Source organism: Equus asinus, chromosome 8 (genome assembly GCF_041296235.1).
Source record: "Equus asinus isolate D_3611 breed Donkey chromosome 8, EquAss-T2T_v2, whole genome shotgun sequence".
Classification (NCBI taxonomy): Eukaryota; Metazoa; Chordata; class Mammalia; order Perissodactyla; family Equidae; genus Equus; species Equus asinus.
Genome location: NC_091797.1, coordinates 98,724,923 through 98,752,864, shown reverse-complemented (window position 1 = coordinate 98,752,864; position 27,942 = coordinate 98,724,923). Strand labels below are relative to the sequence as shown.

At 44.6% G+C, this 27,942-nt stretch overlaps 1 long non-coding RNA gene across 1 annotated transcript; it reads right to left on the bottom strand.

Moving 5' to 3' along the window:
• Nucleotides 1-338: 338 nt before the first annotated feature.
• On the bottom strand, nt 339-27,942 carry LOC139045960 (uncharacterized). The gene is made up of 2 exons (XR_011505502.1): nt 27,820-27,942; nt 339-12,737 (listed from the first exon to the last, which is right to left on the bottom strand). It is a non-coding gene; the product is annotated as an uncharacterized lncRNA (long non-coding RNA).

The window sequence follows — 27,942 nt, the reverse complement described above, 5'->3', positions numbered from 1 at the left end:
CACGTCCAGGATCTGAACCAGCGAAACCCGGGCTGCCACAGAAGAGCGGGCAAACTTAACCACTTGGCCACGGGGCCGGCCCCCGTAAAGAAATTTGATGTGGAGAGTTTTGTTATTGAAGATGAATGAAGCACAGTGGTGGAGTGGGGGCTGCTGGCGAACACCAGAAGCAGGACTCTGGAAGCTCTGCTCCCTTCTGCTGCCTCCTCCTGCTGGTAGCCTCTGTGCCACTGAGTTCTCTCGCGCCGAGGACTAGCAGGCAGTCTGCGGGCCCTGGAGGCAGGGCTCGCCAGCCCTGACAAAATATTGAAGCTCGTCAACTTGGTCTTCAAAATCTCTTCCGTGTCCCTTCTCCTGGTTTAGCTTTCACTGCGTCTTTCCTGGGTTACTGAGGGGGGGTTCTATACAACCTCCTCCCCCTCTACCAACCACTGTTAGGTTTCCTGCTATTTGAGACCTACGAGGACCCCGAGGTTGGAAACTGTGCCTGGGCCCATCTTGGCAGAGACTCCGTACTCCACAAATGCTGAACCGAGCCAAAGGGACTGCCTGCATGTCTTCCTCCTTAACCAGAGCTTTGAGCTGAGCTCAGCCCCCTGCTCACAAGGAAAATGTCTGCTGGGTCCCTTCCCACAGACTGTTGGGGAACATTGCCTTTGCCCTCCCCTCCCAGCCTCTGCACATTTTCAAACGGGCCCCTGGGGAGTGATGGTAAACCCAGGGATGGTCACATAAGACTGTGAAGGGAGGAACAACGGCGGCTGCAAGGGTGTAGTGTTTGCACAGGGGACTCTGCTCCCTGCCCTGACTCCTCTGCTGCAGCCCGGAGCTTTCCTACCGCGGTGCACCCTGGTCTGGGCGGCCAGGTGGCCGACGGATAGGGCTCTCGCTGAGAAAGGCGTTGAAGTTGAGCAGGAGAACTATTTCCTGTTCTCTTGCTTCACAGTGCTGTTAAGAATGAAATATGAACTAATTAATGAAGAATTAAAGATTAAATGTGAGAATGAGTAAGAAAAGTGAGACAGGCGTGACATCTCTGGAGCCAGGCTGGTAGTCTGGGTGCTCCTGCCTGCGATCCTCGAGCCACTGCCAGCTTGGACGTGGGTAAGACTGCCCAAGGCCACCTCTGGTGGTCCTCCTCTCACCCGGACCAGCGACGTAAAGACTAAACATGGGAGGCCCTGCCCTCCTGAGTGACGTTGTATCCACACCGGGTTGTTTTCTCTGTCAAACAGATCAAAAGAAAGGAAGGCCAGCAAGACATAAGTTCTTTTCTTAGCCCCTAAATGGCTGACATTTCCGGAAATCAAAATTCTGAATGGGACGGGAGGGGACTCAGTCCACGCTGCCTGTCTGCAGGCACGGTCATCCTGACATGAGGACTCTGTTCCTCAGGGTGTACTTTCAGAGGTTTAGGGGAAGCCCTTGTCCAGGTCTCCAAACTTATTTGCTCATGCTTGGAAATCCATCATTAGGCTTTATTTCTTTGGCACTAGCCGAACGTGAGTTATGCCTTCGCTTCGGTACAATCGCACAAATCACACATGTAAAATCGTGTCAGTCACTGCAGTCCTTTCCTGAGGGCAGGCTCAGCTGGAGAGGCAAGAGTAGAACAGTGCAGGCGGCAGCCCCGGGGGCAGGAGGAGGGAAGATGGGAAGCATGGAGAAGAGGAAGGATGTAGAGGGAGGTAGAGCTGGTGAAGCCTTTCCACCTGGCCAGTTAGGTATGGCCTCCAAAGTACCAGAAAAACCGCAGGTAAAACAAGCCAGACGAAAACAAGGATCACACTCCATGATTCCATTCATATATAGCAAGTGCCAACTAATCTCTCGAGACAAAAAGAGATCAGTGGCTGCCTGGGCAGGGTTGGCAGAGGGAGGAGTAAAAAAGGGGCATGGGGAAATTTAGGGGGTGGTCAATGTCTTGATTATGATGATAGTTTCAGAAACATATGTATACGTCAAAACTTATCAAATCATACACTTTAAATACGTGCAGTTTATTTATTGTATGTCAGTTACACCTCACTAACACTTTTGGAAGAGAGTTTAAAAAAAATACTACGTGGGTACTGTGTGCTTGCCAAATAATGCATCTCACACGTCTTTGTTTTCTGAGATGACACGTCACCTCTCTGAGAATTGGGTTTTCTCTCTGTACATTGATAGGGATGAGCTAGATGATCCCGAGGTCCTAGCCAGATATCACAGTCTAGGTTGTAGGGGTCAAATATGTTAACTGATAGGAAACCGTTATGAAAACTTAAAGGATTTGACACAAACATAAGGTAGGAATTATTAAATAACCAGTGTATACAGAGATACTGGATAAAAATAGTAGATTAAACACGTGCATCTAACTTCACTATATCTAAAACTCCACTCAAAGGGATTTTTTTTTCCAAAGGCAAAGTCTACAATGGGAGCTCTTGGAAAGAAAAAAACATGACATTAGATATGAAAAACTTAATGGAAGTATTGGAAGATAGATTGAGGAAATTTCCCAGAAAGTAGAAAGACAAAGATAGAGACTAGGAAAGAACAGATGAGAAATTCACCCCAATCGCTGAATCTCAGGGGTTTTAGAAACACACAAAGAATATAAAATATTCAAGAAAACACTCCAGAATCAAAGGGCATGAGTTTCAGATTGAAAGGGCCACCAAGGGACCAACACAATAGGTATATCACTGTGAAACTTCTTAACACTGGGGACAAAGGAATCCTACAAGGTCACACACAAAGAAGGCTCTGGCCTTAACAGCAGCCCTGGAAGCTTGAAGACAATGGAGCCACGCTATCAAAGTTCTGAGACAAAGTGACTTCTTATCTAGAATTCCACACTTCATCAATCAAGGGTTGGACATTTTCAGACATGCAAGCTTTCAAAATATTTCCCTCTCATGAACTCTCGGGAAGCTCCTGGAGAATGTATGTCATCAAAAACAGGGAAGAAAGCAAGAAATGAGAAGACACAGGAAAGAGGCAAGGGAATTCCCCGGATCATGGTAAAGGGAGGTTCCAGGGTGGCAGCTGTGTGGCGGTGCCCCCAGAGCAGGCGAGAAGGTGCCAACATATTGGGAGGAGATCTAGATAATTGATAGAGTTTATGGTTAATTAGGGATAAGATCTTAGAAACTTAAGTGTATGAGAAAACAAGATAATCAAAACAAAAAGATATGTTGGAAAGGAAAAGCAATCATAGTTGACTATACGGGTTAGCTGTGAGTGGCGTTTAAATTGTCACAATAACAAGCACACTAATTTTAGATCTGCCAAAAATTACACTATGACTCTGTTGGGAAGAGGGGGCATGGGAAGTGTGTATGTGTGCTGAGGGACGAGTGGAGGAAAGGGAGCTGAATCCTCATCTCCCATGGTCAGAAGCAACAGATAATGCCTGGATTGAAAAATCAGGAAGTAGGAATACAAACATGTTATTTATAGACAGGTAAAAGAATTGGTTGAACACGTTGAAAATGGTCCCTCTAGAGAAGGGGAAGTGGGGGGAGTGGGTGGAAGGAGGCTGAGGCCTGCTCTTTGTCTTAATAAACCTTGTAGAACTAGCTGACTTTTTTTTTTAAGATTTTATTCATTTTATTTATTTTTCCTTCTTCTCCCTAAAGTTGCTCAGTACAGTTGTATATTTTTAGTTGTGGGTCCTTCTAGTTGTGGCACGTGGCACGCCGCCTCAGCAAGGCTTGATGAGTGGTGCTAGGTCCACGCCCAGGATTCCAACCAGTGAAACCCTGGGCTGCCAAAGCACAGCACGCAAACTTAACCACTCGGCTGCGGGGCCAGCCCCAAACTAGCTGACTTTTAAATTATGTGCCTGTGTAACTTTGATAAAATGTAAAATAATGATAAAAAAAAATGTGTGGTAAAGGGGTGATGAAATTAACATTTATTGAGGGCCTACGGTGCAGTTGCACATACAGGCGCTAACCTGGTGGGGCCGGGTTTTCTGAACTGCTGCGGGTCATGCAAAACACACGTATGAAGGCGCTTCCATTTGGGAAGTAACCACACCTGCGCTTACTGCCACCTCTGTAAGTTACTTAGCCTAAGTCTTAGCGTCTCACCTTGAGAAACCAGACTCAAAAAGTGGTGACATCCCACAACTAGAAGGACCAGCAACTAAGATACACAACTGTGTACAGGGGGGGTTTGGGGAGATAAAGCAGAAAAAAAAAAGAAGTGGTGACAGTTTTGTGAGCAAATGTCTATAGAATACCGAGTGGGGAGGGCCTATGTCCATAGCTAGCTGCTTGAGGTCCTAATTTGGAGAAGAGCAAGGAGTAGAAATGTAGTGAGTGGAACAGAAAAACATGCGATCTGATAGCAGCCGACTCTGGCCCTGGCAGCATGAAAAAAACAAGGAGGTCCTGCTTAGCAGAGCACAGCTGCTTATGGGTTGGCTCACACCGAGTGTAAGATTTTTATCCTTGTACTCTTGCATCTTAAATTTCAGTGGAAACTAGAGAGTTTCTGCTTCAAGATGTTGAAACGGAGACTCCAAGAGGATGGTTTCTGAGCGTGAGTCCTAGCGTCAGCTACCATCAGCAGCAGCAGCACAGCACGGAGCCAGATCTCGGGCGCAGACACTCATGGAGAGGCCACAGTTTAATCAGCAAGCTGAGGCAAACCGTGTTTCAGGAGAATTCACAATATAAGGTAGAATGCGCAAGAAAAACACCCCGAATTAGGAATGAAAAGACCCAGCTTCCCAAATCCCCTTTCTGACACTTCTTGCTTTGTGACCCTGGGTAAGTCACTCACCCTCATGGCTCACTTTTCTCTTCTGTAAAAGACTTGCTTTCACGGGGCCATTCCTGGCCTGTGAGAAAGCAAACTCCCCAAGGGCAGGAACCACGTCTGTCTTGTCCCTTGTGGATTGTATATTGCATTCTGTAATGCTGCAGTGGTCCCCTGGTGTGCAAATTCACATGGTGAGGGGGAGGGAGAAGCTATTGCAGGAGTTTTTTTCCTTCTTTCTCTCTTATTTTTCATTCTTTTGGGTTTTCTCTTCTGTTTTGTTGTTTTATGTTAACAGGACACACCCAAACATCCAAGTTTGTATTAAAAAGAAATGAAAAAAGAAGTAGCTAGCACAGTGCCTGGCCCATAGCAGGTGTTCAATAACTGTTTGTTGAATGAATGAAATGGAAGATAAAGACAATCAGTTTACCAGACTCTTAAAGCGGGAAAATGACCCCAGTCAATGTAATTAATCACAGATGAAGAAACAAAAGCCTAGCAAGGAGGAAGAACTGTGTTTGTGGTCCCCCCAGGTGAGCAGGAAAGGAGCTGGGATTCAAGTTCCATCCCTGTGGGAGCTCAACAGAGGGCGGGTCAGGACAGACTGGACTGGGACGCGGAGGGGCCACGTCTTTGAACATTTAGAGGCAAACGTCAGTGTAACAAAATGCTATTCTGAACTAACTGGTAAAGTTTGGCGGTGGAGCAAGGTACAGTAAAAAGAGCACACAGTATTGGGTTCGAGTCCCACCTCTGCCACTTACCTAGGTGATTCGGGACCATCTCATCTCTGAGTCTCTTTCTTTTTCTAAAAAGCAGGGATAATAATAGCATCCACTTCACAGATTTTTTTGTTTGCATGAAAGTCAGTTAGATGTGGAAGGTGAAGAAAATATTTTGCAAGCTATAAAATATCATAGATTGTTAATCTGGCCGGGATCCCTCCTGAGTAATCTCCGACTCACTAACAAATCAACGTGGATTATTGACAGTTTTTTCAGCCAGATTGTCGTCACTTTGAAAATCAAAAGGAAGGACCTTAAAGGGTGGCTAAGTTTTGATGGAGGAGGGCAGGAGGAAGAAGTGGGTAGTTAGAATCTAGGTGGGGGCGCCGCAGGGGCTGGTCCTGAATGGTCAAGAGCAGATAACGCCAAAGCAGAGCACAGAGAGGGCTGGCCCAGGAGCCAGAAACCAGACTTTGTGGCTGGGAGAGCCTGTGAACCCTCCTGGTTGGCTTCCTCATCTGTAGACGAGAGATAGCAACACCACCTCTGCTAATTTAGAGGCTACTGTGATGTCATGTGAGATGGTGGATGTGAGGAATTTTTAAGAATTATCAATCGCCGTCTCTACAAATGGGAGATTATCATTCCTTTAGAAGAGCATGGCTGAGGGGACAAGAAGCACATGTATGATAAACCTTGCCCACTGTTATGGACTGAATTGTCCCCCAGCCCCCAAATTCTTATGATGGGGCCCTAACCCTCAATGTGACTGTATTTGGAGATAGGGCCTTTAAAGAGGTGACTAAGGTTAAATGAGGTCGTAAGGGTGGAGCCCTAATCCAACAGGACTGGTGTCCTTATGAGGAAGAGACCCCGGGGATGTGACACACAGAGAAAAGGCCATGGGAGGACACAGCAAAATGAGGGCCACCTGCAAGTCAAGGAGAGAGGCCTCAGGATAAACCACACCTGCTGGCTCTTTGCTGTTGGCCTCCAGACTTGTGAGAAATACATTTCTGTTGTTTAAGGCCCCCAGTGTGTGGTCTTTTATCACGGCAGCTCAATCACACTGATATACCCACCTGACAGTTTTGCCTCCTTTGCTCCTTTCCCCGGCACAGATTCTCCCTCCATCCGGAAGGGTAATGCACATGGATGGTTTGGGAGGCATTCTGGCCAGCCGGCAAAGGGAAGAGGCGGTGGCCAATGGTCAGGACCAGGTGTTAGGAGCGTGCCTGGTCTATTGTGGGCTACGCTCCTGAATTGCCGAGTGAGTGGAAACCAGTTTTGTCTGCTCTTGGATACCAAGTTGGTCTTTTATTTGCCTGTCTACCAAGATTCTGAGGCTCGATAGAAAGATAAGGTGTTTAAAGAGCTTTTAGCCCAAGGGAAGGATGTGGGCTCATGATTAAAGCTCAGCTTTCCTCTTTGTTAGGTGCTGGGTGATTTGAATAATGATACCTTAGAAATAGGGGACAATATCGAAATCTTGGTTGGGAGCTCCAAAAGTAACTATGTGGGCTTCTTTTGGGGTTGAATTCTGTCAAAATTAAAAAGACAACTCTGGCAACTCTGCACTACTCCTTACACATTAACTTCATAGGTTATTCATTCAACAAATTTTCTTGATCACCTACTATATGCCAACTACTACTATAAGTCTTAGAGATATAAGAAGAATAAAATAGACATAGTTCCTGTACTTAGAGAGCTTACAGTTGAGTGGGGGAATATAGGCAAGAGCCTGAGGATAAAAATAAAACCCTTTGGCTTGGCGTTTGAAAGTCCTGTTCAACCTGAGCCCAGTCAACCTCTCCAGTTTCCTTCTACACTCCGACTCAAATGCCCCGCCCCACCCAAATCATCCCAGTCAACTTTTCTGCCCTCTGTGCCTTCACTCTTATTCCTTACCTGGAAGGCTTTCTATACCTTATTTAAATCCCATCACTCCAGCAAGGTATGGTAGGTGGCCCCTAAGATGGTCCCCAGTGACCTCTGCCTCTTGGTACTCACACCCTTGTATGTGGGCAGAACCTAGTGACGTGCTTCTCATGAAAAGAATCAGCAGAAGTGATGGGATATCACTTCTGAGATTAGGTTACAAAAGGACTGTGGCTTCCATTTTAGTCACTCTCCTCTCTCTTGAATCTCTCACTCTGGGGGAAGCCAGCACCAAGTCTTGAAGCAGCCCTGTGGAGAGGTGTGTGTCATGAGGGACTGAGGCCTGACAAGGACCACTTCAGTGAGCTTATTAAATTGGAGTCCCCTCTTCTCCCCACTGGGCCTTTAGGTTGGGAGCTTGACTGCAACCTCATGAGAGACTTTGAGCCAGAGGCATCCAGCTAAACTGCACCCAGATTCTTGACCTATAGAAGCGGTGGGATCTTAAATGTTTACTGTTTTAAGCCACTAAGTTTTGAGGTAATTTGTTATGCAGCAATAGACAATCAATACGCAAAGTGGGGTGGTTTGTCACGCAGCAGTAGATAACTAATACACAAGACGTGGTTCAAGCTGCTCCCCGGGATTTTCTTTGACCTAGCCTCATCCAGAGTAACCTCTGCCTCCTTTGAACTTGATGGAGACCTGTTCTTCTCACTGGTCATTTGGCACTTTTGTAACATTAGTTACCTTCTATCCTCTGTGTTTCTGGTCCTTTCCAAGTAACCCAAGGTCAGTAGCTGCTTAAGTTTCTTGTGTGTCCCTGCTCAGAGCAAGTATTTGGCAAAGGAGAGAAAGACGTTCTGTGAGACTGAATTTTGTATCAGAAAGGGGCTTTTAGTTCATGTTTGGTGACTTACAAATGACTCGTAGGTGGAAAACTGAAGTAGTCAGAAGAGGGACTTAGCTTGGAAGAGCTAATGCTTGGTCTTCATCAAAGTGAGGCATCAGAGGCCAATACCACCAGCCAATCCTCCTTGTAAATTCTTTCTGGTGATTTCCTTCTTACTGTGTGAGGAGCTTAGACTTGTGTTGGCAGTTGTGAGAGGCAACACAGAGGGCGGCTCTAGGGCACTGAGGTCACCTCAGAGGAGGGAAGCCAATTGTTTTCTCAGGGCCCCTCTCTCATGTTTACTCTTTTCAGGGCCTCTGAGCAGGACTGGGCTGAAGCCCACTTCCCACACGTAGCACCATTTATTTTAAACACACACCACATATATACAAAAGGCCAAATGCAAAGGAAAAAGGCTGCTGAAGACCAGAGTCATTAAAAGTTCAGGCTAAGAATAGACAAGGAACTCTGAGAGCTGCTCGGCTATGTGACCTCGTGCAGGGGCTTGGCAATCAGCCCGTCCAGCTTTGTTTTTTCTATGCCTTCGCAAAGAAAAAACATTAGTTTGGGGGTCAGGAGACCCGGATTCTAGGCCTGGCTCTGCCAGTACCTTCTCTTGTGGCCTTGGGTGAGTCCTTCCCCTCTCTGGGCCTCAGTTTCCCATTTGTAAAATGAAAGAATTGGACTAGACTCCAAGTCTTTCCAACTCCAATATTGAGAGAACACAAAGGAAAATAGAAAGAATGCTGGCTGGCCTGCGAACCAGAGACCTGACTCCTTGTCCCAGCTTTGTCACTAAGAAGCCCAACCTCTTTGGGCCTCTGCCTCCTCATCTATCAAACAAGGTGATATACTCCTTCATCCATTCCTTCAACAAACATTTCTTGAGCAGTCACTATGTACCAGGCTGGAGATATGATGGTGAGTCAAGACAGACGTGGTCTATGTTCTCATGGAATTTCCCGTCTTTTGAGGGTGGGAGGGAGGAGGAAAGAGGAACTGTAATCAATCACATAAATGATAGTGTCATTAATGCCCAGATAAGTGCGACAAAGGAAAGATCATACTTGATTCTCAGTGACTGAGGGCTACTTACCACCTCCATCAATTCCAGTGTTCTGTGATCTAGTAGGCATCTCTGCTGGAAGGCACAGAGAAACCCTTTGAAGAACTCACATCTCATACCATAGCTTTTGTCAGAACAGCACAGCTCAATTAACCCAATCGACCATCAGCCATCTATTGAGTACCTTCTACAGGGTATCAACCACCCAATTCCTGTCTTCCTGGAGATCACACTAGTGGACAGCATGGACTCACAAACTGACATAGCTATAAAATGTCTCATACCATTCTCTGATTGCTAATTATGTGTTTTAAATAATAATGTTTATGAGAGTTAAGAATCAAGTGGGAGGGGCCGGCCCTGTGGCCAAGTGGTTAAGTTCACGCACTCTGCTTCCTCGGCCCAGGGTTTTGCTGGTTTGGATCCTGGGTGTGGAGTTAGCACCACTCGTGATGCCATGCTGAGGTGGTGTCCCACACAGCAGAGCCAGAAGGACCTGCAACTGGAATATGCAACTATGTACTGGGGGGCTTTGGGGAGAAGAAATAAAAAAAGAGATTGGCAACAGATGTTAGTTCAGGGCCAATCTTAAAAAACAAAAATAATCAAGTGGGCATTTGGATGTGCTAGGGCAATCAGAGACATATGCTTAGAAGTAGAAATTGAGATAGGTCCTGAAGGTTTGCTGCAGTTTTAGACAAACAGAAACACTGCTATCAGGGAGCAATGGCCCCATTCCCTACTACCAGACAGCACAGCTACATAGGACATACAAGAAAGATCTACAGTGAGAACTCCTAGATCCTCTTTTGGGGATACAAGGAGCGATACAAGCCCCATTTTTTGTCAAGGAGCAAGAGACCTCTTCTGTGACTTATTCTGAACACTGTCCCTGGAGTGGGAGGCCTGCCACTGAGAAGCTTCTCGACATGGGGTGGCCCTTGCACTTCTGTGAATCTGTTATCTCATTTGTAAAACGAAAGGGTAGATGATACCCAACATCCCTCACAGCACCCAGAAAGATCGTTACAATTTGATTCTTTGTAAGAATTTTTATTATTTCATAATAAAACTGGTGGTTGCTGCCATGGAGTATGAGCTGTAAGATCTTAGACAAGTTATTAAATTTTCTAAACCTGATTTACCTTTTTTTAAAATTAGTTTTCAGAATAAAAAAGTAATACATGCACATGATTTTAAAAAATCAAATACTACAAAAGACCATACTAGAATGGTTACAGAGTTTCTGTTTGAGGGATAAAAATGTCTTGGAAATAGATAGTGGTGATGGTTGCACGACATTGTGAGTGTAATTAATGCTGCTGAATTGTAAACTTAAAAAGTCGAATTTTATGTTATATATATTTTACCACAATTTAAAAAAGTTAATATAGCAAAACTCACTGAACTGTACACTTTAAACGGGTGCATTTTATGGCATGTGAATTGTAGCTCAATAAAACTGCTAAGAAAGAAAAAAGAGTATACTATAAGAATATATTCTCCATCCCAACCCAGAACCTTTGGTGCCCTCCCCAGAGGCAACTACTTTCTTGTCTCTTCCTCTGGAAACAGTCCAGGCATAAACAACTCTGTGTGTGTGTGTGTGTGTGTGTGTGTGTGTGTGTGTGTGTGTGTGTATATATATATATATTTTTTTTTTTTTTTTGCTGAGGAAGATTTGCCCTAAGCTAACATCTGTGCCACTCTTCCTCTATTTTTTAGTATGTGGGCCACCAGCACAGCATGGCTGCTAACAGAGTGGTGTAGATCTACACCCAGGAACTGAACCCAGGCTGCCGAGGTGGAGCGCACTGAACTTAACCACTAGGCCACCGGGGCTGGCCCATAAACAAGTATATTTTAATCATATATCTTTTTTTTAAATATAATTGGAAGAAGTGACATTCTGTTCTGGACTCTGCTTTATTTCCCTTACTAAAATATCTCATGTTGTTGCATATCAGCATATGTAGATCTATTTCATTCTTTTCTGCTCCTGCATAGATTTCTATTGTGGGCACCTATCACAATTTATTTAATGAGTTCCCTTATGGATGAACATTTTGATGGCTTCCAATATTTTTCTATAGCAAACAGTATTGCAGTAAACATCCTTGTACGTATGCTTTTAGGCACATGAATAAATACATCATCTATAGGATAAATTCCTAGTTCTGGTGTTGCAGGGTCAAAGGGTAATCCATGTTAAATATTAACAATGCTAAATTGACTTCTCCAGAGTCTATACCAATTTATATGCCTACTAGGATTCATTCATTCATTTTTCATTCAACAGTATTTGAGAGCCTACTGTATACCAGCATTATTCTAGGCCCCAAGGACACAGCAAATGAACAACGACAAGACAAAACCCATCCCCTAATGGAGCTTACAGTCTCGTAGGAGGAGAGAGCAAACAAAAAGTAAAATATGTGGTATTTCAGGTGGTAATAAATGCAATGGCTAAAATAAAGCAGAGAAAGGAGTGTGGGCCAGGGGTACAGGTTGGCAATTTAAATAGGGTGGTTAGGGTGTGAGACTTCTAAGCCTCAGTTTCCTTATCTGTAAAATGAGACAATAACAGTACCTATCTCATAGGACTATTGAAAGAATTCAATGAGCTTATGTCTGGTACATAGTAGTGAAGATTTCACAAATGGAAGCTACTGTTGTTATAAACAACCTTACAGCTGAGGAAACCATGGCCTAGGAAGGAACAATTTGTCTCAGGTCCCAAGGAAAATTAGTGGTTAGGTAAGAACCGGAACCCAAGGGCTGGCCTGGTGGAATAGTGGTTAAGTTCGTGGGCTCTGCTTTGGCAGCCTGGGGTTCACAGGTTCAGATCCTGGGTGCGGACCTGGCACCACTCATCAAGCCATGCTGTGGTGGTGTCCCACATAAAATGGAGGAAGATTGGTACACATGTCAGCTCAGCGACAATCTTCCTCAAGCAAAAAGAGGAAGACCAGCGGCAGATGTTAGCTCAGGGCCAGTCTTCCTCACACACACACACACACACACACACACACACACGCAAGAAAGAACCAGAATCCAGGCCTCCCGACCTCCATGCAGTGTACTTCCACATATACCAAGGGACCAAAAGTACTAAGAAGCCATTCTCCTGGGGCTGCTAACAGGCACCATGGTTTTAAGCTGAAGAGCTCTCTGACAATGTGATTTTCAACATCAGCAAGAAGGGAGGGAAGATGTGGGAGTACATGAGGTCCTTCTCCAGAGAAGCAGGCCAACTGCCCTCGGGCTGAAGGCTAAGCCTGCTGGCGTTACTCACAAGATCCAGGATGGTGCTCTCGGCCAAAGGCAACAAGCTTTCTGGCTGCTGCTGTCGCATCTGCTCTGATGAGACTCTCCCAAACCCTGATCTCCCACTGGTTTCATTCCAAGGAATCTCCTGGAGGAAAGATAAGCAGCAGTAGAAATAAGATAAATTACAGCTGTAGAAATAATAAGATCTGGAGCGGCGTTTGGATCTGTTTGGCTGGTGAGATTTTCAAGTAGGCCAAGCGTGTGTTGGTGGTCTCTCAACTCTCTGTGCCCTTTTCTCACCCGTGGCACCTCCACTCCCTGCCCACACCAGGCACATGCTGCTTCCCTGGGCCTTCTGCCTTCAGGCAGCCCTCTCCTGGCCTGGGTTCTAACCTCCCTTCAGCCCTATTCTTTCTTCATTGAGGTCTCATTCCCCCCACTCATCCTGACCCCTCCTTTGGGAATATGTGTTTTAAAAGGAAATGTTTACTAGCTTAACAGAGTCAATATGGAGCAGGATTCAGAGAAGTCAGCATTCTGGGCTTGACTTCTGTTAATGAGCACTTATATGAACTTGGCCAGGTCAATTACCATTTCTGGGCCTCAATTTCTCCACCTAAAAAATATGTATCATTTGCCATTTAAGTACCTTGGAGTAGATTATTTGTTTTTTTAATTTCCCAAACTTTTTTTTGTCATGATGGTATGCAATCCTATGCACATGTGTCTATTTGTCTGGATATTGACAGTGTTGATTTTTTTCATTGAGGTAACACTGGTTGATAACATATAAATTTCAGGCCTACATCATTATATTTAACCTTCTGTATAGACTACATCTACCACCCTCTTACCCTCTGGTAGCCACCAATCTGTTCTCCTTATCTATGTGTTTGTTCTTCTTCTACATTGGAGTGAAATCATACAGTACTTGTTTTTCTCTGACATTTCACTTAGCATAATACCCTCAAAGTCCACACATATTACAAATGGCAAGATTTCGTCTTTTTTTATGGCTGGGCAGTATTCCATCGTGTATATATATATATATACCAAATCTTCTTTATCCACTCATCTGTCAGTGGGCACTTAGGTTACTTCCATACCTTGGCTATTGTGAATAATGCTGCAATGAACATAGAGGTGCATAAACCTTTTCGAATTAGTGTTTTTGTATTCTTTGGATAACTACCCAGAGTGAAATCGCTGAATCGTATGGTAGTTCTATTTTTAATTTTTTGAGAAATCTCCATACTGTTTTCCATGGTGACTGAACCAATTCACATTCCCAACAGCAGCGTACAAGGGTTCCCTTTTCTCTACATCCTCTCCAACACTTGTTATTTTTTGTCTTTTTAGTAATAGCCATTCTGGTGGGTGTGAGGTGATGTCTCATTGTGGTTTTCATTTGCATTACCCTAATAATTAGCGGATGTTGAACATTTTTTCATATGCCTTTTGGCTATCGGTATATCTTCTTTGGAAAAATGTCTGTTTATATCCTCTGCTAATTTTTAGATTGGGTTGTTGGGTTTTTTTGTTGTTGACTTTTACAGGTTCTTTATATATTTTGGATATTAACCCCTCATTGGATATATGCTTTGCAAATATCTTCTCCCAGTCGTTAGGTTGTCTTTTCGTTTTGTTCATGGTTTCCTTTGCGGTACAGAAGCTTGTTAGTTTGATGTAATTCCATTTGTTTATTTTTTCTTGTTTCCCTTGCCTGAGGAGACATATTCAAATAGATACTGCTAAGAGCATACTGTATCCACTTTTGAGGTGGCGTCCATAATCTTACCTGTACCCACAGGGAAAGGTAGGGAACAGCATAAAGGATGGAGACAGGAGATTCTGAATTCTGAAATGACCTGTGACTGTCACTGTATCATTGTTCCTGCCTAGTAAAACAATCTGGACTCCAAACTCTTCTTCTTTGATGCCCCACAGTTGGGCTGACAACAAACTCCCACAGACTTGAGTCTTGCAGTATCGTGGGCACAGCAGAAGCAACTGCAGGCACGTAGTACTCCGGATGGTAAACTACCAAGCCTGCTTAGACCCTCTCCCTGCTGGGACACCAACAGAGTCAGACCTCCAGAGTCAGTGGTGCATCCTAGCAGGGAAACACTGAAGGAGGAGTGGCACTGTTTTCACGGTGACTTCATGAGTCTTCAGTGACTTTCCACTGAGCTGTGGGAAAATGTGACAGTTTACTGTGGCTGAATCATAACCCAGAGGTCCTGACTACTCAGATCTTTGAAGATTCCTTTCATTCCTTTCCCAAAAGGGGAACCTGACAAACTCCAATTGGTTAATTCCATCTACCTTCTGTTCCTTGCAACTAGATGTAGGTGCAGAGTTGTGTGCTCTCAGCAGTGGCAAAAGAGTATCAGATTAATAGCATCTATAATCTATAATTACCATAGCTTATTTTATCTAGTACTTATGTTGTCAGGTACTTGCTATAGATTTTTTCATTGAATCTTCATAACCACCCAGTAGGGCACTTACTATTAGTATCCTTAGTTTATAGATGAGGAAACTGAGGCCCAGAGAGGCTAATAACTTGCCCATAGTCACATAGCTTGGGTGTGAGGTGCTGCGATTTAACATAAGCATTCTGACTCAAGAGTCTGCTCTTCACCACCATGTTATGCCGTATCCAAACACCAGCACAGATATTCTGAGCTCAAAGGCACTTCAGACATCACACATCAACTCCCAGATTTTTTTTTTTTTTAAAGATTTTAATTTTTTTCCTTTTTCTCCCCAAAGCCCCCCGGTACATAGTTGTACATTCTTCGTTGTGGGTCCCCCCAGCCGCGGCACATGGGACGCTGCCCCAGCGTGGTTCGATGAGCAGTGCCATGTCCGCGCCCAGGATTCGAACCAACGAAACACTGGGCCGCCTGCAGCGGAGCGCACGAACTTAACCACTCGGCCACAGGGCCAGCCCCTCAACTCCCAGATTTTGCAGCTGAGAAAACAGACCTAGTGAGATGATGGGAATCGCCTAGTGATGGAGCCCGGACTGGAGGCAGGTCTCTTCACTCCAGGGTTCATTGCTCTGTCTGCTGTTTCAGAAGGAATCGGGTTCTCTGCACCATCTTACGAACCTGGAGTTCTCTGATACCTTATCCCTTAATCTTTAGGGAATGGTACTTAAATTTATATAAACATAAAAATACTTTCAACATTGTTTTTCTACAATATACTGATCCTCCAATTCTTCCTACCCCTTTTAGAGGCTTTTTTTTTTTTTAAATTCAGCTCCTTTTCACCTTCTCCTTCTTTTTTTAAATACCAAGAAAGTGAAAGCAGTTTCAGATAGATAGGATAAAAAAAAAATCTTTTTTTCAAAATCTTTGAAATTTTTTAACTAAGTTTCCCTTCCTTTACCAAAGCATTTTAAAGACTGCTATTCAGCTATGACTTCTAATTGTCAATCATCCAATAAGCATTTGTTGATCTCCTCAGGCTGCCCTTCCCCATCCCTCCCTCTTAGGAGATGACCGACTAAGGCTCAGTACATCCCCTCAGCTCCTGTGTGTCCATTTCCAGGCCTTACTCCGTGCAGGTTCTTCCTCATATCCTGCCTCCTGTCATGGGGATGGTGTCCCTACTGCTCTCCAGGTAGTCTCTACACAGTGAACTTAGCCCCATTCTTTCCCCCCGCTTCTATATCTGAACCAACAAATTATAAAGAGGTGGGTAAGGTGGAAAGAGTTTGGTCTTTGTAGTCAAAATTTCACCACCCTCTGGGCAAGTTAGTTAACCATGCTGAGCCTCACAGGTCAAGTGGAAGGAGACCCCACTTCAAGAGGATCATGAGAATAGAATGAAAGAATGTGCAAAGGGGTTAGTAGACCACCCAGCACACAACAGACACCGCCTTCTCCCTCTCTTCTGGCTCCTTCCCCTTTTTTCACAAAACAAAGTTCAAAAGACCTTCATTTTTAAAAAAGCCCTGTCTCATTCTCAAACAGTGAACTGCTCTTTTTCCTTCCTGTCGGTCCGAGCATATTCAGCTTATCCTCACGGTTGATCCTTCCCGCTCCCTATTCAGCTCATTTCGGCCACTATAGATTGAACTCCTACTCAGGACTAGCTTAGCCCATTTCATGACTCTCCCAAACTCTGAATTCAATATGCACTTGTGAACTGACCCCACTTCAGCGCTAACCGCTGCCCAGTACTCTGACCTCGGGGCCCTGCTTGTTCCTGCGTCTCCTCTAACTTCTCTCAACATTTCTGTCTCTCATCTTTTTGCATCTGGTCTCTGGATGGTCTCTTCCACTCCTGCGGATTCAACAACCACTATTTGCTTAGATTTCCAACCCTCTCTCTCTCTAGTCCAAATTCCAATCCTCAGGCCCCAGACCTGAATTTTCAACAGTTCATAGGGAACTCTCTTTAGAGCTTCCACGAGCATCTAAATCTGCAAGTTTGCTTTTTCACTCATGGCTCCTATTTCCCAAATGTCTTGACTATTAAGTCAATGCTCAAGCAAGAAGCCTGGGTCATCTGGAACGTGCCTCTCTTCTATACTCCATGTTCTGTATTGGAGTGGCACAAATCCCTTTGATTTTTATTCCCACAGTATCTCCTGAATTCACCCTTTCTATTTCCAGTGCCTTAGTTCAGGCCTTTGTCGTTAGTCTCCTAATACAAAAGGCACATTTTGATATACACATATACATATTCTTTTAATGCAGCAATACTTTCAGATAGATAGTATTATCCCCATTTTACAGATGAGGACAATGGAGGGACAGTGTCATTAAGTGACTTGCTCAGGGTTACACAGCTGTGTGCAAGGCCCTGTTCTAAGCAATACTGGTATAGATAACTAAGAGACAGGTACACAAATGAGTACCTCACAGACAGCTACTTATAAGTCAATATGTTAGGCATTGTAACAAATATATATACAAGATGGGAGTGTTATTTTAAGAAAATTAATCTAACAGTACTAATCTTAAAAGGCTCTATCAGAAGACAGAAACACTGAAATCAGAGAAATTAGCTTCTAAACTAATAACAGCCTCCTGGCTAATACAGTGATCAGGTAAGATCCAGTGAGGAAGGTGATGATGGTAGATGCAGTAAGACTCGAAAAGGGGCCAAATGCAAAACATTTCTAAAGCAGAAATGATAGTAACAGGTTTAATGTAAGAAAAGGAATCAGACTTACATTTTTAAGTCTGGGAAACTGAAAGAAGGATGTTAGTAAGAAGAAGAAAAATTCATTTGAAGGTATACTGAGTTGAAGACAAATTAGGACTGCTCTGCTCTGAGAGAATGTAATCTTAATATAGTAAGATTCAGAAAGGAGACTTTTAAAATTGTTAGCACCCAGGCTTGAGTAGTATGTAAACAAAGAATTTTAAAGTATTTTAATTAGGCTCTGTACCAGCAGGATGGCCTCTACATATTTTCTATGGTTTTATTTTCTCCTCACTTTCCACTAGTCTCTATTATGAATTCTGTTCTGCATCATCCTTTCCACAGAAATGAGGCATGGCTATGATGTAACAAAGCTGAAGTCTAAACATGCAAGAACCTACCTACCCAAAACTGATCTGAAAAATGCTGGTTTTGCTCAGCACTCTTCTGGAACTTCTCTGTTGGAGTTGCTTTCAGGGTCAATCTACAGTCCAAACTTTACCAGCACACTTTATTTGTTAACATCTCTAACCTGATCACCCGTTAACTTAGCTCTGAGTTAAGACTTCCTACGGTTTTCTCCAAAATAAAATCTACTCTCAAAAAAAAAGGGAGAGATTTTTTGAGCACCGAAACTAAGGGTATTCCAGAGGCTGTGTCACAGACTGCAGGCAACTTCAAGAGAGGCTTTCCAAATATTCTGAGGAGTGGCAACATCGCTGTGGAGAAGGGGTTCCCCCACTGAGAGCAGGGCCTGTTTCACAGACTTGCCTTTCACGTAATCCTTGAAGCAGCCACACGAGAAAGTACAATCATCTTATGCTAATGGAGAGTAAAAGAAGGTCCAGAAAAGTTAAGTATCTTGCTCAGGGTCACAAAACTAATACATATCAGAGCCAGGACTTTAAAAACTTATGATTTTGGTACTGTATCGTGCTGCTTCTGATAAAATAAGGACACTGCTTTCCAATGGATGGAAAAGCTATTAAACAGTATCACTACTATATAATCCTATCTCATATGGCCATACGTTGAATACTGTCTTAATTTCATTTGTTTCCCCACCACTTTCTGTAATCAATTAATTCAGGATAATATGAGCAACCAGACCTGAAAATTTGTCATAGATCTTGAATTAAGTCTACCTTATAGAAATACAGAATGTTAGAAATAGAAATGTCTTTAAATTATCAGGCCTGACTCCCTCTGATTATGTAATATGTAATATAATTATTACATGGTTTAAGTATGTCACAATCCAGGTCAACAAGCAAATAGTTTTCTTCTTCTTCTATAATGTGTTCAACTGAAGGCTATTGTACATTTATCATCTTTTTTCAGGCACTCTTAGTTCAATACAGACAGCAAGTTTTACTTATTCCTCCTTTAAATTCTACTCATTCACCACTGGAACACTATACACATTTATATATAGCAGTCGCTTATACTATGTTAAACTGGGTTGGAAGACTGCAGGCTTGAATTATTTAAGAGAAAAACATTTCCACTTGCCCTGCCAAACGCGTTGATCAATGTTCACTTAAGTGATGTAACCATCTCCTCTCATTTTGTAAGGTCTACTCTCTCTCTTCAGGTGACTAAGCAGTCTGCAATCTTCCTTCCTTTAATTGGATAATTTTCAGGCTTGTCTTATCCTTCCGGTTTTTACAACTTCACGCAATCATTTTCTCCTGTGAATATGGGCGAGGATTTCGTGATTAGTCTTTCCTTAGCACACACGTTTCTAGAACTCTCCAGATATCTTCCCAGACACTGGTACAGTGCAACACTTTATCTACTCTGGTGTTCCAGACAGACTGGCTACTCTTCCACGGCCATCTTTTCTTGCTTGCAGTCTTGCTTCTCCTTCTTGGATTGACCTTCCTGTGTCCTCCACACATCCTTCTGGCTCAGATGTGTCTTCTCCCACCTCCAGACCTGTGTGGCACTTTTGGTAATGTTATCACCTAACATCGTAAACACAGTTACTGTTTATTAAGCACTAACTATGTGCTGTGTCTGGAGCCTTATGTATGTAATACAAACTACCCAGCTTTTCCTCCTACAACAATACACCTCCAGTCCCCTACAAAGCCTGTCACTTATAGGCCTAGCACAGTGCCTGGCACATAGCAGGTGCTCAAGTAGCAGGAGCAACTATTATTATGATTATGAGAACAAGCACCATTTGAGTTATTCATGTTTGACCCCAGTGCCTGGCAGTGTCTGGCACATTCAACACGTTTATAAAACCAACCAATGAAGAGAACAAATATTAATGGCTCTAAGATCCTTATGAGACAAGCTGTGCAGCCAGCCATTGACTGCTGACACTAACTCTTCAGAGTCCAGACAGCAAAAGTACTCAGTTAACAGAGATGGGATTGGGGAGCCCAGAAGCATGGCCTGGAAGTCCAGCAGGATGAGCGGTACCAGATTTGGGAAGCTCATTGGCTAGTGGCTGCAGAGGCTGAGTATGGAAGATGGCTTTCTACGGATTGCTCTGGGCACAAGCCAGTATCAGTTTGGCTTCTCAGGTGTAGATGGCATGGTCAAACCAACTCCCTTGATCAGGGAGAAAAGTGGGACTGTAAGAAAGGCTCCTGACGATGAAGGGGGGCCTGGTTCTTAGAGAATGGAAGCCTACACCTGAGGCACCCACAGAGACCCAAAGGTGAAGCCCTAGGGCCCTGGGATTTAGCAGTGGCCATCCAGGAAGTAGTCTGCTTTAGAGTCCGGCAGGAGCTGTCGGGCCCCGTGACCACAGTGAGACTCAAAGGCAGATTCAAGTCTTTGGCAGTGCTAAGTTGAAAAGGGGATGGTGTAGTGGGATGTCAGAGAGAGACTTGGTTTAAGGAAACAATACACAGCTTCAATTACTGACACGCGTTGCTTAACGACAGGGATATGTTCTGAGAAGTGCATTGTTGGCAATTTCATTGTTGTGCAAACATCAAAGAGTGCACTTACACCAACGTAGATGGTATAGCCTACTGCCCATCTAGGCTATATGGTACTAATCTCATGGGAACAATGCCGTCTACGTGGTCCGTCATTGACTGAAACGTCACTATGTGGTTCGTGACTGTACTGAACTGGAGTGCAAGAAGACTTAATGCCCCAAACATGGCAGACTAGTTGTTTGATTTGAAGACTCGTTATTCAATTTGGGGCATTCATTCTGGCAGGGCTAGCAGCAAGGTTGAGATCTGAAATAGGACTCATATTCTGGGATTAAGGGCAGGACTTGGCCGCGGCAAGGTTGTTGGCGGGCCAGAGAACCTCCACTAAGGGTCACTGGCACACAGTACAGCCTCTCAGAGCACACAATCTGCTTTGCTTCAGTGTTAAGGATTTCGAGATGCCAGTATCTACAGATGGTGAAGTACGGAACACAAGTCTGTTCGCCCTGGCTTAACAAACATCTAATTCTTTCCATATACTTGTGTCCCCCTTAGGCTGTGTATAGCTGGGTACCTGCTTGATCTCTTAATCCCCAGACAGTGTTTTTTCCTCTAATTGAGCCCCAGATACAACCACTTACAAGTTGAAATTACTCTTTACAATCATAAGATAGTTGTTTCATCCTCTGATTCTGGGACCACAACTTGTTCCCATTAGGTCCCAGAATCTAGGTCTGCACACACTAGCAATAAAAGTGGTCCTTTTCCTTTAAAACCAACCAAACCAAACAAATACACTACTACTAATAGTAATATTAATAATAATAAAACCTTCCCATCACCTGGATCTTCAGTAAGATCACACCTCTTGACTTTCACTTCTTCAGATACCAAACTGCCTATCTTTTATTGTTCCATGGTTAGTTTACGGTTCTTTAGATTTGATATCCCTAAGTGTTTTTTGCTTCATGCTAAAGCAATATACACAAACCATGGACTATCTGGGTCAACTACCCATCTGATGATTGACTTTCTTCTACAATACTCCCACCAAGTGGTCATCTGGACTGTACTTGAACACTTGGAATGACTGAGAACTCGCTGCCTGCAGAGACAGCATATTTCACCTTTGGATCACCTGTTGGAAATAACTGGTTTGGGCTGAAATATGTCTCCCTGAGTTTCTATCCACTGACTCTGGCTCCTCTCCTTAGGGCCATATGGAAAATATAAACTTATACATGGCCCCCTTCAGATATCTGAATAAAGTGACAATATCCTTCCTGAGTTTGTTTGCTTTGTTTTGCTGGATAGATGTTCCCAGTGCCTTCAGCTATATGTTGTTGTTGTTAAATGTTCTCACCAACGTCATCTCTCACTTTTCTGGACACGGTCAAGATGATCCATATGCCTCCTATCTAGCCCAGAGCTAGATAAATTTCAGGTGTGATCATATCAGCTTTTTTGGCAGCCACAACACACCGCTCCTTCACACTGAGCTTACAGACAATTGAATACCCCTAAATGCCACACGTATTGCTGCTAAGCCCATGGCATATCTATGCAATTGTTTTAGGCGGAGAAGGAGAAAGAGAGGAAGGTTTATTTACCACACTGATATTTCAAGAAATTTGGGTTCCAAAAATTCAACCCGGGATTGTACATTCCTAATGATACACAAGCCTGTGCTCAGTTTGCTAGCCCAAATGATTAGACCAACTCGTGATGAGTCATGAACTAGATTCCAGCTTAGGCTAGTCAGCCTTGCTTTATTTCATGGCCTCAGAATGCAGCCTTCTTCAAAATTACTCATCTTTCAAATATACGCTATTTATCACCAGAAGACCTGGTGGAAAGAGTATAAATGATTCAATGCATTATTACCACTGGAAAAACACCTTAAAGATAAGTACATTAACCATGGTATATTTATGACATCCCATGGGAATATTATATCCAAGTACCTTTTCCTCGATTACAAATAATATTGAGATAACACCGTATAGATTTTCAAGATATTTCAACTTAGCTTATTCGATTCTAAGTGAACAGGGTATTATTATCATTTATAGAGGAAGAAACTGAGACCCAGAAAGGTCATGACTTATCTATGGTTACATGGCTAAAAAGTGGCAGAACCTGGTCTGAACCCCGAGTCCATGGATACCCAGTCCAGCACAGTTCCCACTGTACCCATGGCACTCCAACATAAGTGTGGCCCATCCATGACCTTAAGGCACTAACATCCAAGGAGTTCTCCTCTAGGTCTTAAGCAACACGTGCTCTACTTGCTCTGCCATCCAGATTAAAAAAAAGGTCTCAATGAAAACAGTTATTACAACACTTAACAGACACCAAACTCTAGCAATCATAGAATTTATGAAAATTAGCCCAATACTTTAACTTTAGAGATTAGGAAGAGGTATCAAGTAATTTACCTAAGGCTGCAATTACCTAATAGCAAAACCAGGATTAGAACTATTGATATACCTAATTCAATGTTCTTTCTATTACACTGTACTGTTTCTCAAAATACAAGTAGGCAGCTGTCTGTTACCTAAAGCTAGGACATTTCTGAAAATGGGGTCTGATAAGTATTATCTATAACTCAAGAATGTTACGGCCAAGGATCCCACCAAACTCCTAACCCAAGAGAATATGGATGAGGAGGCCAATCAGAGAGGGATGAACCATGACACACTGAACCAGAACTTCCCAGTAAATATGGCTGTGCTAGAGGAAGTAGCCCCCAAGGGTGGGCTCCCTCCCCCAATATCTACTGTTGTTGGAGTCACTCAAGGCCTTGGACTACTTGTGTCCTAGATGACCAGGGTGCAAAGACAGCTGAGAGTCTTATTGAAAGGAGAAGGTTATGAATCTGCCACAGCCAAGGGTGGTCTTTTTAAAAAGCAGGCTAAATAAGCACCTATTGAGTTAATATATGTAAAAAGGACCCAGTAAGTGACTATAAACATTTATAAATACTGATACAGTGTTCAATTTGGTTCAGCAATCATTTATAGAGTACCATTCATATGCAAAGCGCTGAAGATTCAAAGACATGTCATACCTCTATCTTCAAGAAATTTAACAGATTTAATATTATGGCAATACAGAAGTGGGAACTTAGGCCTGAAGGAGCCAGGAAAGGCTTTATTGAAGAGGAGACACTTGAATTGGATCTTAAGGCTTAGGTAAGAATTGTCTAGGTGAAGAAGGAGATGAGCAAAGGCAGAGGCATGAAGTAGTGTGGAGTATTTGCGTGCCTAGCAGTGGTTTCACAATGCTGGAGCCCAAAATATGGGGCAGGGAAGAGTTACAGCATGAGATGAGGCCAAATCAGAGGGCCTTATGCCATACCACCTTGGACTTCGGCTTAAACGAATGGAGAGCCACTGAAGAACATATCACCTTGGGAACCAAGGCTGAGGGAGAATTTGAAGGTGGGAGGCAGGAAGACTGATTATGAGTTGGTTGAAGTAATCTAGGAGATGATGAAAGCCTGTACAAGGAACGTATAAGTAGCAACAGGAATGTATCAGATGCATCAGATAAGCCATACTCCAGAAAAAAATGAGGCTATTGAATGATGTCATCTGAGGGCTGCGCTCTCCTGATCTAAATATTTCTCTCAGGGCCTCTCCTCATGCCTGACACTTTCACCATCAGAAGTTCCTTCTGTAGGATCTTTAAGAGTCCCCGACTAAAATGGAGTTGACTGGTACACTGCGGTGTTTGTCAGCTAGCATTAAGACGGGTTCCAAGAGTTTGCTGGGAGTAAAGGAGGCCTTGCAGGGTTGGGCAGGGCTAGTCATGAGGGGAGAAGCAAGAGACCCAAAGCAAAAACAAGGCACAAAAAGTTCAGGCTGCTAAAATGGAGACAAAGAAACTTCATACGTCACCATTTTGGCTGGGCTGGCCCTGCTCTGCTAAAAAATCAATTTGCAGTCAGCTTGGGTGCTCTGTTCCAAAGTCTACATAAGAATAACAGCAATAAAATAAACCCTAGCAAAGAAAGAACTGTGATTTCCGAGCTAAGGAACACCATGTAGGGACAAATTAACCCAGAAATTGGGCCTTTAAAAAGTTGCTTAGGAATCAGGTCATCTCAGATCTTTTCCACCTTGACTCTAAGTGAAATATGGCTAATGTATTTTCATTTCCAGTAAGTGTCATGTTTAACTTGGAAATCTGACAAATAACAAGAACCTCTGCCCCATAGTTCACAGTATTATCGGGAGGATCAAACAGGACAAAAAGAGGCAAAAGCTTTTGTGTGCAGTAAAGTGCTAAATGAGGGCCAAAGCAGCCCCTCTGGCTCACAGGAGAAAAGAAAAGAGGTGGGATCTCCTTGGTGGGGCCCTTGCAAGGATTGCTCATCAATGACGATCATATTTAGTCATATTTGGATCAAACTTTAGTCCTTCAAATGTTGATGAGCAGAGCCCACAGTCCCTTAAATACCTTCCCTAAGGACTAAAATTAACGCACATTGTGAATTTAAAAGGAACACCTAAAAACAGACACTAATACATTTTTAACAAATGAACTCTTTCTATAAATCCAGCCTCTATAATGAAACTCTTTTGTCACAAGCATGTAAATAGAGGAATTTATATATGACTAGATTATTAGAATCATATTTTATTAGACTTAAGAAAGGCTTAGATCATCTCTATAGACTGTCTTTCTAGCCTCCTTCACTCTCCTGCCTTTCTTACAAAAGGAAAACTGAGGTAACGGTAGACCCCAGATTAAACTGCAGATTTCCTGACTCCTCGTCTAAGGCTCTCTTGTCTATAAAATAATTTTTAATAAAATATTTCAAATGTAAAGAAAAGCAGAATAATAAACACCCAGATTTTTAAAATGTTAATAGCATATGCTTTGAATCTTTTTAAAAAGAGAATTATGACATTATATATCAGCAGATGACCCCCCGTTCCTCTACCTCATTCCCCTACCTCCTTCTCCAGGGGCAACTACCATATTGAGGTTGCGGGGTATTCCATCCTTCCTGTTCATGTTTTCATTCACTTACCAAATGATTATATATCCGTAAACCGCACCATGTTGCCATAGAAAGAGCTGGTCTTCAAAACCAGGACAAGTCCTTCACTCTAGTAGGTTTGCATGCAGTTAAACCTCCGAGGTTTGCCTGGATATTTCAAAAAGAAACTAGGGCAGAGCGTAAAGTCTTCTTTAACGATTACCACAAAAGGATCTAGTGAAGTGTCTTATTATTTAGAGTGAAAAATAAATTGGGCAAATATAAAAATTTTAATACAACCTTTTTTTTATCCTCAGGTTAGCGTTTCATATTTGTGAAACCCTGGCTTATAATGACCTAATGTGAACGACCTGTTACCGAACAATAGGGAAAGATGGATTAAGCAATTTAACTAGTAATAATAGTTTCTACTTCTGCTTCCAGGTCCAGCTCAAATGTCACCAGCTTAATGAATGTGTCCTCGATTCCATCAGAATTAATTCCTTCAACAGCATCTACTGAGTGCCAAAGCTCACGTGGATACAAAATTAGATCAGACCCAGTTCCTGCCCAGAGCCCAGAAATAATTACACAATAGTGTTTGATAAATGCTCGAATAGAGGTCTCCACGAGCGGTTAGTACACTGTAACTTTTCCTAGGGCAACTGGAGAAGGCTTTACAGAGGAGGTGACATTTGCACTGTGTCTACGAGGAGGAGGAAGAGGAGTTCACAAAACACTCCAGGCAGGGAGACATCGAACGAGAGGGTACAAAGGATGCTACGTTATTAGTTTTAGAAAGACAACCAAGGATAGACATTGAAGGCAGAGAGAGAAGTCAGAAGACTGGCAACAAGTGAAGCAAAAGATGACACGAGTGCAGGCCTGAGTGGGAGCAGGAAGGGTTTTAACAAAGTTCAGGAGATGAATTTAGCAGATCTTGATGCACGATTGTTCGGGGATAGAAAGAACACGCAGGAGCTGGGCACGACCCCCAAAGCCCTGGCGAACGCGTGGGCAGCGAGGCCACCAACTCGAACAGGAGCCACCAGGCAGCAGGCGCGAGCAGGCCTGAGGAGGGGCTCAAGCTCCCTCGGAGACCTCTCGTGGAAGAGGCGTCACACGAGGTGCTGCTTTCCTTTCAGCGGCCAGAAATCGCCCCTCTGAGCGCCGCAGCACGTTGGATTCTTTTCACGTCAAATTATTTAAATCTGCTGTGCTGACAAGTCTGTCCCCGCCTGAAGTCCTGGAGGAGACGCACTAGCTCTCGCTGGTCTCCTCCTGCCCTCGGCTCAGAGCCTGGACACAAAAGCCCTCAAACCCCGCCTTTCTCGAAGACGGCGCTCCAGCCCACGCTGCCACCGTCGGTTAACATTCACCCAGCAAGGCCCAAAGCGCGAGGCGGCGGCTTGCACAAAGCATTTCGAGCATTCGGCCGGCAGCACCTGCGTCCGGCTCCCTCCGCGCTGATCTTATCTCATGTCACCGGAGGCAGCAGGAGTCCTGTTTCACAGACGCCGCCGCAGAAGCCCAAAGCATCTGCACCCCTCTCCCGGGGCCGCGAGGCCGGCGAGCGGCGAACCCAGGATGGGCCGGCTCGGCCTGTCGCCCCGCTGCCCGGGGAGGCTGCTCGCACGGCCCCGGGCTCCCCGCGCGCGGCCTGCCCGCCCGCCCCGCGCCGTCCACAGCGCCCCCCCGAGGAAGGCGCCCGCACGGCCCTGCCCGGGCCCCAGCACGTCGCGGGGTCCTCTCCGCGGCCCGCGGGTCACCGGACCCTTCACTCCAGCGACACGGGCGCGGCCCGGGCTCCGACTGCGGGGCCGGCCCTCGGGGTTCTGAGTTCTCAGGGATAAAGGCCCTGGAAGACGCGGTGCAGCTGCTGCCCTTGGGACGCGGCACCCGTCCCGTCCCTCCCCTTGCGGGCCCGGCGGCGGCTCCCGTGCTGTGGAGCCCGCCCCGCGAGGGTCTAAGGGGGCGGAGGCGGCGCTGCGGCGGGCGGCCCTTCCCCTCAGACCCGCGCCACTGCCGCCCGGCGGCCGCGCCCCGGCCTCCCTCACCGCCCCTGCAGGTTCTCGTTCTGCCCCGACTCTTCGGGGCAGGGACAGAGAGACGGCAAGAGAACCGCGCCGGGGACCAGCACGAGCGCGTCCACGGACGACGGGACTCACCCGGCGTGAGGCGAAGGCGCGAGGCCTAGAGGCCGTCCCACCCGCGGAGGAGGCGTGTCCCGGCGCGTGCGGAAGGAGGTGCGAAGGATGGGGGCGGTCCCTCCGCGAGGCTCTGGAGCGCTG